Source organism: Crotalus tigris, unplaced genomic scaffold (assembly GCF_016545835.1).
Source record: "Crotalus tigris isolate CLP2741 ecotype Arizona unplaced genomic scaffold, ASM1654583v1 scf7180000017933.3771270, whole genome shotgun sequence".
Lineage (NCBI taxonomy): Eukaryota > Metazoa > Chordata > Lepidosauria > Squamata > Viperidae > Crotalus > Crotalus tigris.
The window spans coordinates 1,976,302-1,997,332 of record NW_024096726.1 but is presented as its reverse complement, the minus strand read 5'-3'; the positions used below and the strand labels follow the sequence as shown (position 1 = coordinate 1,997,332).

General features: G+C 45.0%; 1 protein-coding gene across 8 annotated transcripts in view; it reads left to right on the top strand.

The window, feature by feature from the left end:
* Positions 1 to 18,265: 18,265 nt before the first annotated feature.
* SOX6 (SRY-box transcription factor 6) overlaps positions 18,266 to 21,031 on the top strand; it is a 480,950-nt gene continuing 478,184 nt past the window's right edge. For 4 of the 8 annotated variants that reach the window (XM_039344594.1, XM_039344588.1, XM_039344590.1 and 1 more), the window contains exon 1: positions 18,591 to 19,094. The gene's annotated coding sequence lies outside the window, so the exon portion shown is untranslated. Of the gene's footprint in view, positions 18,551 to 18,590; positions 19,095 to 21,031 lie in introns of those variants that run through there. The other 4 variants (XM_039344600.1, XM_039344599.1, XM_039344598.1 and 1 more) reach the window with 2 other exon arrangements.

Here is a 21,031-nt window from a genome sequence, read left to right as displayed (position 1 = left end):
AGTATTGCTCTAACCTTCAATCAGAATGTAACCAGTGATGTAGTTTTTAAAATAATATATTTGTTATATAACAAGTGTGTCAGTATATAGTATAGCTAACATTTTAGAAAAAAAAATCCATTAACTTAGTAACTTAATAAGGGATTTATCTATTCTGTCTATTATCTATCTATCATCCATCCATTCATCCAGAGGCCTTTTGCTAAAAAAATTTGAACATTTTAAACCAAAAATTTAGAACATAGAAAAAGTTGGCCAACTAATATTTGAGAAATCTATTTTGTACAGTGTAGTGCAGTAAGAATTTCAAACATGGTGACAGAAAGTTGATCCAAACCAAGCAGGGGTGACTTTTTTCAGATATTCAAGCAGACTTCAAATTTTTATGTTCAACAAGGCTAGTGGAGATTTTATTTGCAGTTCCCCAAACTGAAACATTTAAAAAACATTTATCTTGTAGTAGGTTCAAACACAAATAAAAGTCCATAAAATGTTATTGTGATTGGATTGGTAGACCAATTCAACTTTCATTTCATTTAAAATGAAAACTAAACAAACCATACAAGTGCATTTGATTTTGATTTTATTTTTTTTGAGGAATACATTTTACAAAAACATTAGAAAATAGGTATAAGAAAAATAGGCCTTTTAGAGATGAGGGCCTTTCCCAATTTGTGAATGTGCCATGAATATCTAGGGATGTTTGGCAAGATGAAAACTTTCTCAGATTGATTTGAGAGCTGAAAAAATAATGACAGATAAGAATGTTTCTAAGATCTAACTTTTTCTTCGGACTTCATTTCTATGGAAGCAGATACCATGATTGAATGTTAATTTATTTATTTCCCCCCCCCTCTCTGTCTTTGCAGATAATATGGGACTAGACCACGTTTCTCCAATTTTCAACCAGTGTGTGTACATGGATAGTAAAGGATCAGATATCTGATGTTCTTTTCATAGTTTTGGATACCGGCTTTATGTATGTATTCACACATGCACATTTGAAATATGTGCCCACTTCAGAGGAAGAAGAATCCTTGGGGGGGCAAGGGGCGGTGACCAGACCTTAGGCCACAGGGAAAAAGGGAGTGGATCAGTAGTGGTGCAAAACCTATGATGTAGATTTTAGGTTCTAACCCAGTGGTGTGAACCTATGGCACGTGTGCCAGAGGCAGCACTCAGAACCCTCTCTGTGGGCACGCTTGTCATCACCACAGCCCCGCCTCCCCCTGCGGCCCCCTCACCAGCAGCCCCCCCAGAGGAGAATCACTCCCAGGCATGGCCCATGCGGAGCAGCATAGCCAAGGACATGGCAGCCAGGCAGCGGGGACAAGACACTGCCCTTGCACCCCGTTGCACACAGATGATGCTGTGGGGTACGGGCAGAGGGCATGTCCACCATGGCACTGCTGGGCCACCTGGGTGATCTGCTGCGGGCTGTGGAGGCGGTGGGTGGCCCTCCAGGTAGGTGGGGCAGGGGGTGGAGTGGGCGGGGTAGGGTAGAGGGGGGCAGTTTGGGGGCACTTGGTCTCTAAAAGTTCACCATCACTGTTCTAACCATCACATCTCAATTCTATCCCTCACCTTACTGAATCACCTCACCCTGTACCCTGCCAAGCCTTCTCTGCCACAGAAAGTAATGCCTTTCCACACAGCATTTTAAAACTGAGCTATTCTGTAGGGATTTTGGGACTTAGATTTTCTGGTACCTAAAAGAGATGCTGAATATTTTTTAACTGAACTATTCTGTTATAGTTCGTTTTATTTTGGTTGGTTATGATTTGATCGTGTTTGGGTCTGTTTTATTATGAGTTGCAAATATTTGTTTGCTTGTACATAAAATAAATACATAAATAAATAATAAACCCTTTTAACCCTATATTAAACTGTCTTGGCAGATTGCGAGAATCACACAGTTCTGCAGATATCTTCTGAGTGACACATAGGAGCTTCATGTGCTACCTTGTTTAATTCCACTATTTCACTCTTCAAAAGTGAACCATAAGCTAGGAAAATCATCCCATACATCCTTTTATCCCATCACAATTGTGCTTCTTGTAACTTGTCAAATAGCTGCTGTGTGAACTAGAAATGTGTAATGTGCACGGGAACAATGTAAATTTATATATGGAGGGTTGAGAATACAGTAACTAGTGTGAAGACTATAAGTAGTCTGAGCTGGGTTCACCTCTTGCACTCTTGGCTGAATTCATAGACCATTAAGCCATAAATCAAACAAGCCGCGTTATATTTTAGTGAACGTGAATGTTCTGTGTAATCGCTGCAAGAGAGAATGCTACCCCTGGCTCTATGTAGTATCAAATTCCTGCCATATCTGCTGCATTGGCTGTTGACCCAGTTCTACTGACTCTTCCTGAAAATTCACTGGGTCTGATGAAAAGGTAGGGCAGCTTCTTTACAGGAACAGATGGAGGGAAAAAAAGTGAAAAATAAAAACTAGATAGATAAGAGATGCCAGTGAAAATTTCTACTGAATTATGGATAACTCTGCCCACAGACAGGAGTTTGATTCTGACCGGCTCAAGATTGACTCAACATTCCATCCTTCCAAGATCGGTAAAATGACCCACATTGTTGGGGGTCAACAAGCTGCCATTTGTAAAAGGCTCAGAGCTGCTGCAAAGCACTGTGAAGCAGTATATAAGTCTAAATACTATTGCTGTAATCCTCTAGACTTCTTTATGCATTACATTTAAAACAAAAATTATTAAAGATGCTATAAATGAAGATATGAAAGTTGAGTCCCCTAAATCACAAAGAGTGAGGGTTCCGCATTGTCCGTAGGAATAAAAATCCACTGCACATTCTCCATGCAGCTGTTTTGTGTTACCGTAATTCCTGCCTGTGTTGGAATCCAATAATGCAATGTGGCCCTCGGTGAAGCTCAATCAATGCCAATTTTAAGGCACTTTATCCTATGAAAAGTGCTCTCCGGATGTGACAGTAATAATGCTTGGTAAACAATCAATGGGAATGACAATTTTCCGCACACCCTCCCGGCATGCTGAATGAAAGAACGGCTCCCGTAATTGCTTTCCAATGCAGCATGGAAGGCAGCATTATCATTCAGATTATCATGTGCAGCAAAGGTGTGGAGCTGAATGTGAGTTTTGTTTGTGCAGGCCCCCCGCACCTGGGATCTGGGCAGAAGGAGAAACATGCTCTCAGATTGCTTTCAACATGCTGCTCTCCGGCTGCCTTTGCCTTGCTAAGGATCCCTTGTCATTATGAGTGCATTGTGCACAGTCCCGGTATGCAAATGTGGAGCATTCAGAGAAGTGAAATTATTATTATCTTTGTAAATTACATCTTAAGAGTTGGCTGGCTGGGTGCGTGCATATGTGTTGGTGTGTTCGAGGACTGCATGGCGGGAGTTTAGGCTCTGCCATGTAGCTCAAAGTGTTTTCTTTCATTAGTAACAATAAATGAGCCAATGGAAATGCTTTTTTGAAACACACCAGGCAGGCAGTTCTCCCTTGACATCCACAAACCAACCTTGAGCGTCTTGCAAACCAGCATATCAAAACAGATTTATAAACATCTGTTTTTCCTTCTTGATTGTCAAGGAAAACGAGCGAAAGGCTTCTTTTGTAGCCTCCCAGAATCTTCCGTGAAGAAAAGTGCCAGCTTGTCACAGGATTGCCGTTTAGTTCTGACATGACATCCCAGTCCTGCCACTTTCCTTTTCTGCGTTGGTTGGCCGTGACTGGCAGGGCCTTTTGGGCAGATGCCCACCCAGAGTTGCTGGGAATTCAGTTTGAGACTTTCTGCTTACAAGGCGTGAGTTCTGCCTCTGCTTCTGGTTCTTCCCTTGCCCTTTCCATCACAGGCTTCTCTTTCTTGATCACGCTGGACATAATCTCAGTGGAAATGTGTGTTGCATTAAGCCTTACTTACATTTTTGTGGCAGTCTTTACATCTACATCTATTTGGCCTTTTATACGGAACCATTGAAGAATTGTACAGATATTTTGATAGCTTTATCATACAGGGATGGCATCTATTTGAGAAAATAACCTTAATAAGGTATTCATTAAAACACAAAGTCCTAAAAAAAAAAAAAAAAAAACAACCCACACATAATTATGTACTTGAATCTTGCCAAAAGCTGGGGACTGTTCTCTATAGTAAGCTCTCTACTGAAACCTATATGCTGTGAAAAGCAATCAGGAAAAATCACAAGAAATCTTCCCTGTTTATAAATGTTACAAAATGCTGTCTATAGTATGGAACATCTTATAGTTTCCTTTTTTAAAAAAATCAAATTTTTATTGCCTCTGTAGTCTGTCTTTAAAACATTGCTGCATTTATATAATTAGGTGGAAAAGCAATGCATTCATGAAAATTAATAATTATTAATAATAATTTGAATTTTGTATCTATATTGGTTTATGTAGCATTAACTATTTAGAATCGCACAATTCAATATTTTTCTTTGTATTTATTTCAATATCAACCTTTCTGAAATATGAATATATGCAATTTCTTGTTAATTTAACATTTTAACATGATGTTATATCATTTTGTTAGCTCATTGCCTCATAGACATTGAAAATACAGTATTCTGTTTTATTTCATGTTCCTCTTGTACTTATTTATGATAGATGTTTTATGGAACTACTCTAGGCATAATCATTGTTAATGCTTGCAAAGCCATGTATTTAAAATGAAGTTTTAACAACATCCAGACAATAATGCCAATGATTCCTAAAATTTATCCGAAACAATAAGAAATAGAAAGGTCAGTACTAACATTTTATGATAAAAGCATTTTTCTTTAAAACAAAACAAAAAAACCTCCCGTCCTACCACTTTATACTCTAGGTACCAAGATCAGCAAAGCAGGTTTACAAAGCAGGCATAGCTAGTGGAATTCCACATGGTGGAATTAAATTTTAGAAAACACTGCTTGAATATCAGGCGATATATACATTTTATTTTAATCTATATCTATCTATCAATCAACCATCTATCTAAATTTTAAAATAAAACATATATTTTATATCTTTCTATATTTAACTTTATTGATACTATGGCATACTGACAAAATCTTTTAGGATGGAAAGAAGGAAAAGAGAAGGTAAATACCAAAACTACCATACTGAGGTAAGAAATACCATATTGTATATTTAATATTTTAAAGAAATGCCTACAAGGCTATAATTTCTGCTCTGATTTGCTGATCTATAGTGTTTGATCTATTGCGTCCCCTGCCATATACACTTCAAGTGGGGATGTTAACTGACAACTGAGGTAGCCTGTGGAAAAAATCAAATAACAGCCTATACATTTTGTACATAAGTTTCCATATCACAAATATAATTCTCAACAATGAATATGTTTACAGAATGTCGGTGACATATTGCAAAGGTTGAATACTTATTGTACAACTAAAAATAACTCTGTATGTCAAAAGCTATTTTGTATAAAGATTTTTTTAAAGACAACCCACAGCTGCCTGTTTTAAGTTATTTGTCACTAGATACTGAGAATATTCTATCTGAAGATTTTATTTCAGTATACACTGCTGTTGTAATAAAGTAACACCTTTCATTTGGAAAGTGCTAATGAGCAGTTTTAATGTCTATTTCTTACACTTTCCCTTATTAATTATCTTTCTTCCAGAAAAATTCTGCTTGTTGTTCATATTTATACAGTTAGGAACCAAAATGAAAAAGTTTGAAAGAAATGACAGTTTAAAAAAAACCGATTATATTTAAGTCCAATACTTTTTCCCATTAGTCAATGACATGTTTCAATAGGAAGAAGCTTTACAGTCATGTTGCTTTTAAGGCAGATGTTTGATGAATCTTTTGTAGCATCTGCCTAACATTGTTGGTTACTCAGAAATGGATTTATTGATTTCACTGGAGCTAATTTCTAGGTAAGTGGGAGAATCATGTCAATTAGCTCATTTTAACAGTTCCGTAGCAATAACAATGAACATTATTATTTCAATGTCATTTAATACTTTCTGCCTTTTTTAAAAAAATAATCGTTAAACCCTGCTTATAGATACCTACTGGAATATCTTCTTGAAAGTAAGTATCAATTCAAACTGTCAGCCCAAATGGAAAACTGAGTAAATGTGGGTTATAGGATTGTAATGGCCAGTCCATTTACATTAGTTCAAATAAATTTCAGCATCAGTCTTGGAATCTAGTTGAAATATGCCAGGATAAGAAGGTGGAAATGAAAGTTTTCAGAATCAGGCTCATCTTGCAACAATTTTGCTACAATGCATCGCTTTAAAATGATTATTATGGTAATTGTATGCAGATGGCATCAAAACCCAAGTAAAATGATGCACATATAACAATAATCTAAAAGGGATATTGAAACCATTTTTAATAACATGTTCACTTCCTGGTATATACAAGAAAGTGGTGCAAAGTATAATCCATCAAACATTATTGAGACATTAACACATTTAAGCACTTTTTATTTAGTCCAATGAGGTTTGAGCAGATAAACTTTCCAGGGCATTCTGGTTTTAATATTCTCATATGATTGTGTAGACAACATATTAGTTTTATATATATCTAAGCTTGTGTTTTTTTAACCTACTGGGTCTGTCTCTTTACAGATGGTGCAATATAGCTGTAATTTGAAGAGTGAATCAGTTATCATTAAAGCACAGATATAGTATCAATTGATTTAGGGGTCTCTTACAGTGCTCAAATAAAGTAATAGCTTGATTTATTTGAACATAGGGTAAACTGAGTGAAATGGTAAGCAAAGGAAAGCCCTTTGGTAGCAGTCCAGATTTACACAAATCAATTAAACTGTGCCATTGATTTTTCCAGAGATGTGGGCATTAACCTATGTTTTAGTCATCCTAGAAGTGATAAACATCTATTTATTTTTTAACTTTATATCTCACCTTTCTGTTCATCCCAATGCTCCAGACAGCTTACCACAACAAAAACATGATAAAATCAATGCAATTATAAACAGAATTAAAGTAAAACACTAAAGTAATTAAAATTTACAAAAGGATGTCTTTTGACTCTCTTCCTACCTACTGGAAAAATGAGCGCTAACACTTTCCTTGGGAACACTTTCTGTATGTCACAGAAGACACAAGAGAAACTTCTTTTCCTAGGTACCTGGCAGCTAAGCTTTGGGAAGATGAGTCTCTCTAGGACAGGGGTCTTCAAACTTGGCCCTTTTATGACTTGTGGACTTCAACTCCCAGAATCCCTCAGCCAGGCATGGTAGCTGAGGAATTCTGGGAGTTGAAGTCCACAAGTCATAAAAAGGCCAAGTTGGAAGACCCCTGCTCTAGGAGACTCTCTTCTTGACATAATTATAATCAAGGAGAGGCACTTTTGCAGGTAATCACATTTGTAGCTGTTTAGAACAGTAACGATCAACCTCTGCCTTTTTAGTTGTGCCTGCTAAGTAATAAGTACTCAGCGCTGCTGTTTCAGTGTAGACATCATAAGAACTCTGTACTTTGCATAAGTCAGCAGCTGGTGCTGCAGTTTGCCCCACTGCAATTTCCAGGCACTTTTCAAGGTGACCCCCATGGAAAGCATACTGCAGTAGTCAAGACAGGTTTTAATTAAGGTGTGGATGTCTGTCTTCAAGTCCAACCAGCTGACAAAGAGTTGCAGTCAATGTTGTTGCTGCAACTGGGTACAAATAGTTCTCCCCAAGACACCTCTTGCATCTAGAAGAGGCTCCATCTTCATGCCCCATCCCCAACTCTCTGTTTACCAACAGTTTCATCTAGATTTGGTTTGTCCTCCTTCATCCAGCACATGGTGGACATTAGGTAACATTCAAGAGTACTAACTTCTTCCTTGGAATTAGAACATGGGGAAGGGTAGAGGACTACATGTTTTGCATTTTGTAGGTTGCTTTCATAAGGCAGGACTAAAAGTTCAGTAATACCACAATGTGGCAGCGTTTTATATGGATACTTCTATGACCTCTGGGTTATGTCTTTAGCTAGTGGAAAAACCAGTTGCTTTGACTCATGCTATGAAACCATAAAGTAATTGTAATTTAGGTCTTAGGTTCTTAACTCAACTCTGGAACATAGTTCTGTTTTTCTTATCATTCCTCCCCCCCCCCTCTTTTTGTAACTTTGAGTCAGTATCGATTCCTAACTACATGGAACAGGACATGCAGTTTCCTTGGCAATATTTTTGGAAGTGGTTTGCTATTGCCTTATTCTTAGGGTTAGGAATGAGTGACTGGCCCAAACTTGATTCATGCTTAAGGTAGAACTGGAACTCACTTACAATCTCCCAGCTTCTAGCCAAGTATCTCTAAGCTGTAGAAAGCCATAATTCCATTATGGAAAGAAAAAAAATAATATATCCATATTTTATGACTATTCATTCAGAAAGTGCCCTATCCTAGTCAGCATGTTTGACTCACCAGGCAAACACACATAAAATTGTGACCTTCTCTGTAGATAAGAGATATTAACATCTAATAAGAAACCTTTAGGTGTTTACTGTTCAGCAAGACTATTTAAGAATAGAGATTCCTCATGAATCTTTATGTTTAGCAGTATTAAGAATGGAGGACTGTCCTGAAGAACATTTTTAAAATATTAAAATCAGTTTCAGAAATATATATTTATTTTTATTTATTTGTATCTCACCTCTTTGTTTTTACAAATAACTCAAGGCAATAAACAAATCCAACACACCTTCGCCCTCCTATTTTCCCCACAACAACAAACCTATGAGGTGGGTTGGTCTGACAGTAATTGGCCCAAACTCACCCAGATCTCCAAGCAGGAAATCTGGGGTATTTAAATCTGACATGTAACTGATTTAATTTTTCATTACTGAAAGTCTACCTTCATTATTCAATTATTAGCTTTCCGCTTTTGTGCCTGTTAGTGTTCACTTATTTTCCCTTTCAGAATTACTAGCTATTAACCAACCATAGAAAAGAAATTAACATTTCTCCAGATAAAAATGTGGGTCAGAGAGCCAGTCAATTTATCCCCCCTTAAATAAGAGAACTCCCATTGTAGTTTAGTACAAGCGATACTTCCTAATTTTAAGTTCCAGAGAACATTTGGTCCCAAACTGTATTGCTTTCAAGCATATTTAATAGCATTGTACAGTTGGGAATAATCATTCCAGACAAAACTGTAGCTCCCTGATTTCTGCTAGGTTTTATTAATACTGTACACATTTAGCTGGAAACAAACCCCACTTTTTGGCTTACTGGAACGTAATCTAAATATACATGCATAATATCCTGCCTTACAATATTGCATGGATGCATGGATATGAGGCTGACTGCAGTTGATTCCATAAATATTAGGGCGCAAATCCCAATAAGCTCAGTGGTGTTTATTCCTGGATAAAATACTTAGAGGATTAGAATGCTTAGTGCAATCCGATGTCCTGTTCCTTGAGTTGAAAACGGGATTTGGGACTAACTTCTGAAAAGCCAGAGGCAGATCGACTGGTAAATCTAGATACCAGCTGAACTGATATGAGGGTGGTCCATCCTGGCTCACCTGAAGGTGGATGGCAGAGACTCAGTAGTTTTGATTCCCCCCCTCCGCCCCCCCCCCGCATCCACAATCCAGAGATAGGAAGCCGGAAGCCACTAGATTTTGAAGGTTTCCTCAAGCCAGCTCACTCAGGTTTGCAGCCTTCGGTGATTAAGCGCTTCTGCTATTCCCTCCCAGTCCTTTGTTAGCCTTCCTATTATTAGTTTAAAGGTCAGATTATTGTTGCTGCTGTTGTTGCTGTTACGGTTATGGTGGTCCTGCAAAGTATTCATCGCTCTGGCTCCTCCCGCCTCCCACCCTCCCACGGGCTGCTATTCGTGGACTGGCCTCCAGGTGGCGTTTTAGCCACATCAACCCGAGAGCTGCCCGGCGGGCGGCTGTAGTTGGACCAGCCGGCGTCTTTCCCCGGCGTGTCTCCCCTTTGACTAACGGTGCCGCTAACGTTTTGGCTTTCAGATCCGGCGCGCCCGCCCGCCCGCCTCGTTAGAAAAGGGAAACGCGTCCAGAGGATCCTCTAACTTTCCTTGCTCTGCACCGGAGCAGCGCAATTTCGCCCGAGCCCTGCCTAAAACCCCGCGGCCCCTTCGCTCTTTCCTCCGCGCCCGCCTGCCAGCTCCTTACCTGGCTCCTCTTTTTCCAGGCTGACTTTGCGCCCTTCTTCCCCCAACGGAGCGCCCTTCATAAGTGTCCGGCTTCCCGCCGTCGCGCCTGGGTTGTCTGAGGACGATGGGGGCTGTAGTCCAACGCGTCTGAAAAGGACCCAGTTAAGCCGGCACGCTGATGCCGAGGATGCTCAATGTTAGGCGGGGGCTAAGGGCACAAGCCGGCTCTGTCAAAGACCCCATTGGGGAGCGCTCAGCTCACCTCCCCAGACGGAAGGGCAATTCCAATTGAGGAGGAAGGGACAAGAGCCACTAAGGTTGGCTCAGCTGCCTCGCTCTCTTGGGTCACCGTGGGGAAACTGAGGAGAGCGCTTCCCGCGCCGCCCCTTCGCTCCCTCCTTTTTCCTTCCTTCCTTCCTTCCTTCCTTCCTTCCTTCCTTCCTTCCTTCCTTCCTTCCTTCCTTCCTTCCTTCCTCCTCCTCCTCCTCCTCCTCCTCCTCCTCCTCCTCCTCCTCCTGTTCCCCCACTCAGCTCAACCAGAAGTCAATTGACAAACGCCCCCCCCCTCGCCGCCCCATTTCGCGGCCGCAGTCTTCCCGGCCCCCACCGTGCCTCGACCTCTCAGAGAGCGCGGACCAAATAGCCGAGGGCCGGGGACGCCTTTCTGCCTGACAGGCTGGCTTGTGAGATCCAGGAAGCGGTAAGGATGCCCAGGCGATCCCGCGAAGTGAAAAGAAGGAAACGCGAGTGGAGAGGACAGAGGGCGCGCGGGGGGGGGGCGGGGGGAGAGGGAGAGCGTAAGTGATCGGGCTGCGGGGAGGGGGGCGGGACTCTGAGCCCGGGAGGGCATTTTAAAACACTTTTCAGAAAGCCATCCCTCCTCCTTGGACTGCTAAACACGGTCGGCCCCTGGATTTGAAACGCTTCTTGAAGTCACACAGAGCCTTCTGGGCACTTTCTACCTCTTCCCTTCAGAACAAGTGTCGTCCTGCCCTTTTCGGGGTAGGTGTGGAGGAAATGTGAGTGTGGAGGATGGGGGGGGGGTGGCGGTGGTAGGAAGAAAGATGAGGTGGCAGGTGGGTGGCTATCTTTTTTAAAAATGGAAAGTTTGCTTTGAATTTGCCCCTGGACGTGTGCAGAGGGCAGGCTCTCAGGGCTCTTTAACTAGGGGCTACCTGCTTGGAATGGCTCCATTATCTCTGTTGCTTTAGGTGCAATAGAGTAGATGTTTTTGCCTCAGAGACTATATTCCATTTGATTGAATTATTCATTTTTCTTTCCCTCCCCCCCCCCCGCTGCTTCTTTTGGTGTAGACTGCATCTGGGGACTCTGATGTGACGTGTAGACTTCTCCTTTTTTTTTTTTTTGGCAGGAACAAAGGGAATGTGGAAATGAAAGAGAGAGGGGAGCGAGGCTGGCAGATGTGATGAGCCGCGGGGAAGGTGTATCCAGTTTGGCGCTCCCCCCTCTCCCTCTCCCTCTCTCCCTCTCTCTCCCTCCTCGCAGCTTCGGTGAATCGCAGCCTTCTGCAGGCAGCCTGCCCTCTCGCACTGTAAGTACCCCCCCCCAGCCTTCTCTCAGTAGTAATAGTAGGAGCAGCAGTAACAGCAGAGGGAGACCCCCCCCGCACCCCCCCCATTGCCACCGCTTTCTCTCTCCGCTTGCCTTTGAACTTCACGCGTGGAGCCGAGAGGGAGCTTCTTGAGCAACTTTCCCAGAGAGGGCAAAGCTGTCGCGCGCAACTTTTCTGTGGAATCGCCTCTGGCTGAGGGGTGGGTGGGGGAGAAACCAGATGATCTGCCCGCTTTTGTTTGTTGGGGGCAGCCGGGGGGGGGGGAGGCAGGTAAAGACGGTAGTATGGTTAAGACTTGGAGTCGCTTTGCGGTGCCACTTTCGCTGCGGGGACAAAACTCGACTGGAGAGAGAGAGAGTTCAGCAACGTCTCTGCGTGCATAGGGATGGGGGGGGGGTGATTTGGGTTGATTTACTTCCCCCTCCCCACCCAATCTCTTCGGGGAGGAAGCAGCGGCGGGTGGGTGGATTCTGATCCACTGATCGGGATCCTCGTCCGGAGGATGACTCTGCCAGCTTTGCCTGACAAAAACTTTTTGCTACTTTCATAGCGGTTTTAGTTTCCACTTTCACGCCTAGGAAATACATTTGGGTCTTGCGGTTTATTCTGAAAATTTTGTTTGAGTTGTTAACCATGTTTCAAGCGCTTTCCTTCCTCCTTCTCACACGTAAGTCCCTCCCCTATTCCCGAAGCACCAGCTAATATCCTAGGTAGGGAATAAGTTTCCCCCATCACCTCTTGAAACGTTTATTGCGACGTAAAGCCCGCTGATTTCCTTACGTCTTCCCGTAGTCCTCTTCCTGAACGTCCCAGGTGCGGGCTCAAGGGCCAGGGACAAGGGGCCTGGTCCTTTCCTTTCGCCTTACTCCTCGTTCGCAGGCAACCGTCTTGCACTCCCGCCCTTGGAAATAGGCTCCAGGTTGCCCGTGCGCGTCCCTTCCAGGGAGGCGGCTTCGGGGCAGCACTTTTCGCCTCTGCATGACTGTAGAAGCCCAGGGCTTCCTTGGCGTGGGGGGGGGGGGAGAGGAGAAGCAGTGGTGGGACGTGGGGGCTTTATGGAGAAACCAACGAAAAGAGGGTGAGGGTCTCCGGGCTCGCCCACCTTGGGGGATGCTTTGGTCCTGCTGAGTTGCGTTCCCCAATGCTGCTGAAACTCGACGTGCCCCGATAGTTCGCCACTTCTGCCCTTGCTCTTTTGGTTGCCCGTCCATCTCAGCCACGAAGCAACCACCTCAGGGGCTGGGGGCGGAGGGGAGGGGGAAATGACAGATAGCCTGGTAGAGGCGCTCGGACTTTATCAACCCGGCGTCTCACTTAGGAGCGGCGGCTTTTCCCTCCCGTCAGTTCCCTCCCGTCAGTCCAGTCGCGGGTGGCGGGCGAATAAAGGCTCCAGAATACCGAGACGTGTTAGAGGGTTTGCAACTTTTACGCGGAGGAGACACTCCGTTTAAATCCGTGGGCTCCTCCAGATCGGGAGGGGCAACGAGAAAGCGCCACACATTCGCTTCCTCTCCGATCTGGAAAAGGCTCGGGTTCTCGTTTTTCTGCTCCGATCTCCTCTCAAGTAGCTATCTTAGTGGGCAAAAGTCGTACTGTAGCTTGAAAAAGACTTCTTTGCAGTACACTTTGCTTGAATCAAATTAAGCGGGCGGGCGTGGTAAATTCCCACCGGAATCCCATGCAACAAGTATGCATTTGTTGTGCAATTCAATCCTAATTTCTCTCTGCCTTCTCCCCCCCCCACCCCTCCAGGTTCGCAAAAATCCTTTGCACTGCCTCTTCTAGGTTTAGAAGATGTTTCCAAATTGGCCCCTTTCTGCATTGGAAATGCATTTTTGGTTGCCAATAAATGTTTCCCACCTGATGCTTTGTTGGTGCATTTGGCTGGTAACATGCCTGCCAGACTGATGGAATAGCATCAGATATGGTACTTTTGACTCTGGACGTGCTTTTACTAATCTAGAATGTAAGAACAAGAAGTAGCACCTTGGTATCGCAAAGTAACGTATTCAAGAATTAGACATGTAAGCGGCATCTTCTACTAGACACGCATTCGCGGACAGCCAAAGGAATCTGCGCATTTGTGAATCACACAGGTCGCTTCATCATCTACCGATTTTTGTCGGACCTTAACCGCGCTTTGCACACTGTTGGCATTCTCTTAAATTGGGGTATCAACTTTTCCCTTTATTACAAAAAAGGGAAAGTGGTTCAAAGAAGACCTGTGCACATTTTCTTTTTTAAACTGTGCTACCCTGCTATCTTATGCGCGCGCTCTCTCTTTTTCAATACGAAAGTGATGCCGTGCAAACTAAACAAGGAGAAATGTTGCACAGGAAAAAAAAATCACCCAGGGCAGAAGACGCAAACTGCAGGTAGACAAACCGTCTGTACTGAATGGAAAAAGTAGCTATAAATAAGTTTTGTTACAAAAACGTCATCCGTGGAATTACAAAATATCTGCCAAAATTATACGTATTACGAAGTTCTCATTTTCAAAAGAAGCAGGAAAATTGTAGATTCAATATGTTATTGGGACAAACTCCCTTTTTAGTTTGGGATGAATATCAGATTTTAAATTTTAAAATCACCTATTGAATTTTAAATTAATGATTTTCCCAATGTAATCAGATGGGTCAGAATATTTTGAAGAGCCTTGATCGGGATGTCAGAGAAGAAAAGCTTTTATTAGATTCTAAAAATTAACACACACACATACACAGAGGTACGCATAGACACTTTCTTCTTTCAACTGAATCGAAACACAGCTAGAGCAGAGCAAGCTCCCACAAGCTTTTTTCCCCCTCCAGTTAGGAGAATGTTGGGGATTTTATTTCTTTAGACTTTGTCTGGGTGGGTCTCAGGGTTCTTCCCAAACCCCCAAATATGGGCTTCAGAAGATTTCTTTTAAATCAGAAAAGTTGCCCTGTTACTTTCTGATCTTACGACGGGGGTGGGGGATAAGGGGTAAGGGAAGACCTTGGGGAAAGGGTGGGAGGTGGCCAAGGCGAAGCCCGAAATACAAAGCCAAAGAAGCCACCCCCCCCCAACGGTCTCTACTTTTGTAAGTCTTGGCGCCTGCGTCCTACACGAAAAACCCTCGAGTCTCGGTGCAAAGGGTGTGAAAGGGGAAAGTCATTTTTATTTCCTTACGTTAATTCTGGCGCCTCTGGAGAGTGTGAGAAACCCCGGTCGAACACTGACTTTCGGGGTGGGGAGGAGTGAAATTGACCCCCCCCCTAAAAAAAGATTGAGAGAGCCTTTTGTCTTTCGAGCAACAGGTTATGTTTTAACCTCCTCTCCGTCTCTTTTCAGCGCTGCTTTTCCCCTTCCTTCCCCTCAGTTGTTAAGGGGGGGGAAAAAAAAATCAAAGTTCCTAAAATGTCCAGAATTGCTTTGCGGCCCAGGAAAACGGAGTGGGAGAGGCAATTCTTCCCAACTGTCCCCTTCACAACCTTCACGGCCCGGCCAGGTTCCTAGCTGTCCTCTGCCTTGGGGTGTTTTATGGAGCCCCCTCGCCACTTTCACAGGCCAAGGCAGACGGAAGTGATTACTCCTCAGTTAAGCCCAACGCTTTGCCGATTTGTCTCGTAGTAAGTGTCTCCCTCACTTTCTTAACGCACCGCTCACTCTTAACGCATTCCTTCCCGAGTTTTCCCGCAGTTATTTGGAGACGAATGGTTGAGATTTCTGGAGAGAATCTAGCCACTCGTCTGCCCGGTCTGGCGTTAAGCGCAGCCAGCTTACTCCGGAGTGGTTCCTGCGGCCTTCCAGCGAGCGCCTTCCGAAGACCTCGGCTTGGGCGTCGTCGGCAGAAGTGAAACTTGGCTCTTTAGGGAACTTCACACCTTCTTTAGGGAAGGGGATAGCGGGGCTTCTTCTGCCCTGGTTGGCTAGAGAGTAAAGGTCGCTGAGCTCAGCGAAGTTCACTAATTCCACCAGAGGATTCCAATCTGAGCGGGATTCTTTTGAGTTTATTTCAACCCCTACTCATGCCTCCTCTCTCCCTCTTACTCTTACCCTTCGTTTAGATCTGCGCCCTTCCTCTCCAAAGTGAATAATCTCAGGCTTTCTCCCCCCCCCCCTTTCTGGCGCAATTCACAAGGCCTCTCCCTTCCTCCTCTCTTTCTCTCCTCCGCGCCCCCCCCCCTCCGGCTTGTCTCATCAACCACAATTGATCCCAACCACCTCCCAACTTCAGGTATGAGAGTGGCGAGTTCATTAGGGTTTTTACTGTTCAGCGTCTAAGGGTACCCAGCAAGGCTCCAGAAATCAACAGTTAATTCTACATCCACCTAAAGGGGAAACCGCCTGCCCTCCGAGTGAGTCGCGCCGATTTCAAGGTGCCAACGGGACAAACGCTGACTAAGCGGGGCGTCCAAGTCAACCCACCCACCAGGATTGTGCGGAAGGTTTGTGAGTGTTCCCTTACCATTGTCCTAAGTCTCCCAATATTTATTGGCATTGATTATACCGAAGTCGCTTTGCTTTGAGTCCGAAGGGTGAAAGTGAGTGGCTGGTGGTCTGCAGCCTAAAGAAATGCCTCTACGTAGATGGGTAGGAGCGCGAAGCTGCAGGCGTCTGTTTACCCCAGTTTAGGGCTAAATCAACGAGACTCAAAAGAAAAGGATGCAGTTGCGAAGCACCTAATTAACGCACGTTGGCATCGCAGAAATCGGTCGGATTTCTGAAGGCAACCAGCCCAGGCTTGAGCCAACCAGAAACGAAATATTGGCTTGACTATGCCATTTATAAATAAATGGGACCGGCGGCAGAAAAAAAGCGTTTAATTTGAAGTTGTTACCCGCGAATGATTTCCATAGAATTGTGTTAGTTCTAAATTATTTTCAAATTAACCGATCTAACTTGTAACTAGGACCAACGTTATGGGAGTTAGCCCTCGTCGATTGTCCAAAGTAAGGGTTTATTTCTGAGCAGACCTAGGTGTCCGTTTGCTTTTTTTATCGTATCGGAAGAACGCTCGTTTATGGACGAGGCTCACAAAAAAATGCATTTTCTGGGCAGCAACCCTTAGCGACTAGTGTGCCGGTCGCCTCGGAAGTGTGCGTGTTTGCAGCCCCCTCGCCTCGCAATTCGCTTGCAGGTAAAAAGTCCCTCCGGGTGGGCCTTACTCTCAGGAAAGTGTGAGCGCTATAGCCTTCCGCTGAATAGCTCTCCGAGAGACGCCGGCAAGCGAGAGGCAGGCAGAGGGGGCGAGGGAGAGGTGGATGGCTTGTGGTTGGGAATGCGTCCGCGCGTGCGTTGGAGGAGGCGGGCGGGCGGGCGGGCGGAGGGGGGGAAGGAGAGAGAATGAAATTTCACTTTCTCTTTGGCGCTCACTTTCTCTCCGGCCCTTCAATCTCCCTCTCTCTGTTCCCCGCGCCTCAGCGCGTGCTGCCTTTGCCATTGGGGGGCGGGCGCGACGGCAGCAGCCCTGCCTCCTTTTGCCGTTCTCCGACCGATGCCCCCGGCCACTCTCTGATGTTGCGCGGAGAGAAATGCTTTGAATACTTACGACATGGCCGCTCGTATTGATTTGCAAGATTGGCAGGAGTAAAGCGGCGTCTTCACGTGTGTGTGTGTGTGTGTGTGTGTGTGTGTGTGTGTGCGCGCAGGAGGGGGGAGGGACGGCGCGCAGGGGCGGGAGGCGGCCAAAGGGGAGGGGGGGGGAACCAAGCCCAACAACAAATAATGACTCTTCGATTGTAATTAAATCTCCAGGCAACCCGTCGGCAAACTTATACCGAAGATCTGATTTTTGCAACATAACCATGGCCCGGAGAACCATCAGCCGCGGCCCACTGCGCTTGCTTCTTTCGCTAGCATAGTATATTATTTGGCAGTTTATTCGCGCGATTCCTAGAGTCAATCGCGCTTCTCCTGTTCCTTACCTCCCGTCGCTGCAGAATTTTTGTTTTTTTTAAAGGAACTCCAAGGCCTTTTTTTTTTTTTTTTTTAAATCGACATACCGGAATCTCCAAGAAGGTAACTTGGCAGGAAACCCAGGCAGCGCTTATTGTATCGTTACGACCTGTTGTGGACCGAAGTTGCGAGGGCGTGTGTTTGTGTGTGCGTGCGCGCGCGGGTGTATGTGTGTGTAAAACAGCTCGGCTTTGGTGTGTAGACCTCGGTCCTGCTGTAAGAGAGTCTTCCACGTTTCATTGGTGCCGACATATGCGAGAGAATACGGTACTCCTCGCGCTGTCTTTAAAGGCTGGTTAGTTGCAATTGACCAAAGCAGCCGCCGCGACAACAGCCGCCGCGTCCGGAGGTAGCTTGTGAAGTTAAGAGATTTCTGAATGATTCCCCGACACGGTTCCTTACTGCTAGGCTTTCTGGGGAGGGTTGCCTTGGTGGCGGCGATGGGGATGGGAAGGGAAACGGCAGACTGACGGAGAAAGTCCTTGCGCTGCTAATCTGGGGTGAGTTTTCAGAAAAGATCCCAAGTCTGCGTAAAGGGGAGAAATCACAACAACGCTGCTTCGTTTCTCCGCTCTCTTTCTCTCCTCCTTGTGTGTGTGTGTCTCTCTCTCTCTCCACCACCCCCCTCCGGTTCCTTTCCCTTCCGCCCTCCAAGTGGCGTCTATTTTAAAACGTAGTGACAGATCCATGTTGTATTTTAAGATCACCCGCTGCCTGCCTGCGAACACATGGCGCTCGAGAGAGATTGTGCGTAAGAGAGATACTAGCATAGGCAGGCGAGGGAACGGGAGAAGAAAAATAAAACCTTAACGTCAACTTTGGGGAACACAAAGCGGATGTCATTCCTCCAAGAGGCGTCTGCCTTCGCCCGCAAAACTAGTAGGAGTGGGGGAGTGAGGAGGTGTGTTAGCGCCTTGAATCCCGTCCGCTAACTTTGAGGTGGGTAAACTTCTCAAGAAGTTCGGCGCTAGCGTGCTTTATATATATATATCTCGGCCGATATATATATATATATATCGGCCGAGAGATCTTTAAGAAAGGGAGGGATCGAGGCAGTGCTGCCTTTGGCCACAGGGGGGCAGTATATCGAGGAGTTGCCGCGTCCGTGGCGCCTTATCTCTGCAGGCAGAGGCTAGGATAAAGTTATACCGAAAACTTTAAAATTGATATCACACCCTAATTTGTGTTCTACAGGGAGGGGGAGAAAAAAAAAGAGCTCAAAAACACACCGGGCTCTGCTTACACCATGAGAAGGGGAGCTCTTGGCGGCGTTGTGGGCTCGCCCTACATTCAGCGGGGGGAGTTGTTGCTGTGTCTTAGCCGGAGGTCATGCAAATCGACCTTAAAAGAATGCATAAGCCATAAATTAAAATAAACCCCGTAGCCACGGACTGATCCGTAAGTAGGCAACAATACCTAACCTGGACAAAACGGCTTTCCTTGCCAGCTGGAAGAAAAGGATAGCGCCTAAAGTAACCGTAAAGTAAGTTCCCAGGAAGTCTTATTTTCTTCGCTCTTTCTCTTCTTTCTGGGGCTTCATAGCTGTTGTTTGTTGTTACCTTTTTTGTGCAATCCTGGTCGCCCGGAGGCGGCCCGTGGAGCTGGAATTTTAAACGGGCTTGCAGAAGGGGGAGTGCGGCAAGGTGTCTCCTCGCCCCCCTTTCCCTCAAAAGTGCTGCTGCTGCTGGGAGACAGTCCCGTTTTAGTTGGGTGTTTGTAAGAAGTCCTGACAGGAAGATAGTTGCAGCGTTCGGCTGTTTTGTGTAATTCTGCCGGCTCTCAACTAACACACTTGCGTGCTGTTCTTGGGGAGTTGTCTGTGGAGTTTAAACCGGTGGTGTCCGTAGTTTTGAGTTGCGCCCCTACCCCCACCCCTCATTTTTCTAGGAAAAAAAACCAAAAACAAAACACGAACGCGTTCGTGAATTTCAAATTCTTTGCCGAAGTACGGTAGGGGGAAACCAAAGCTGGTCTGAGACGGGACAAACCAAGATAAGGCTGCGCGTTCGTCCGGCGAGCGAGCGTGGGGTTGGAAGGCGTCGGTCCGCGCTGGCACAGTGCAGACAGGGCGCACCCGCGGCTTGCACGTGAATAATTTAAGCCGCTTTCGATGGCGCGGAGTTCCCCGGGCTTCGGCGTTCCCGCTGCCGTTCCGGGGCCTCCGCTCCGCCTCGCCACCAGAAACGCTGGCTGGAAGGCACCCGCCCGCCTGAGAGCCAAGCAGGCCCGTGGGCTCAATCGGAGGCGCCGATTATCAAGATTTGATTTGATTTGGCTTTGCGCGGGGCTGGTTTCCTGAGTGTTTTTTAAGGACGGCGAGAGAAGAGGGGCAAATGTCGAAAAGGCAACGGAGCGTTGTTGTGTCTGGGTGTCAGGGAGATCTTTGCCCGGGCTTGGGAGCCTGCGGATAGGAGATTAGTTGTAGCCTCCAGGGTGTTTTCCCCCAAAACACAGACACGGAAACTTTCTGAGATAAACAAGCCTCTTTCGGCCTGTTGTTATGCAGATTAGGAAAACGTTTTGCGTGTGGGTTTCTTTTTAATAGCCCGCTGACGTAGGATAGGCAAGTTTGGACCTAATTTTAATTTTAAGGGGGGGGAGGAGAAAGAAAAGAGATTTCATTTAAAAATACTGCAAACTTTAACTATGATTTGCCTGAAAAGAATGGGACCTCAGGACAAAACAAAATATTTAATCTTTTGCTAAAGAATGTGTAGACGAGGGAGGAGAAAGAGAGAAAAGGTAGCAACCACACACACACACACACACACACACAAAACACACAAATATGTAGACACACATAACACACTTTATAACTAGACTGCACTTGTACTGAAATCTTTGCATGCTCACCTATTTTTAACATGGACACTGAATAGGATGTGCAACTCAAACCTTTGTTACTCAAAAGGTATGGTTAGGCAGGATTTTTTTTTGTGCCTTTGCCTTTTGTATGTGCATCTCTCCTTGGAGCTCCTATCTTAATCTTCCTTAAAAAGAAATTTGAGTTGCCTCCCCCCTCACTTCAAATGTATTTTTAGGGAAGTACAGATACCAAGGAAAATAATTAGGTTACTTGGATTTCGTTTGCAGCTCAAGAGTAGCTTGACACCAGGCAGGGAACTTCTGATGCTTTCCTTTAAACTCTACCTCCTTCTCCTTAACTGTGTTTCTTATAATACATCCTTGTGTTAAGTGAGAAAGACTATTTGTAAAACAATCTCTTGGCTAGTTCCAGTGTTGGATGAAGCTGATCCTGTAATGGCATTTTGTTTTGAACAGTTGCTGTAGTTGAAGTTCCCTCATAAGGTAAGGTGGCACGAAAGGAGGTCCAAATGCCACATTTATAATTAGACTGGCAATTCAGCACATTGTATCCACTGCTATACAGGGATATACTGCCCTGCCTGGCCTCCTCTC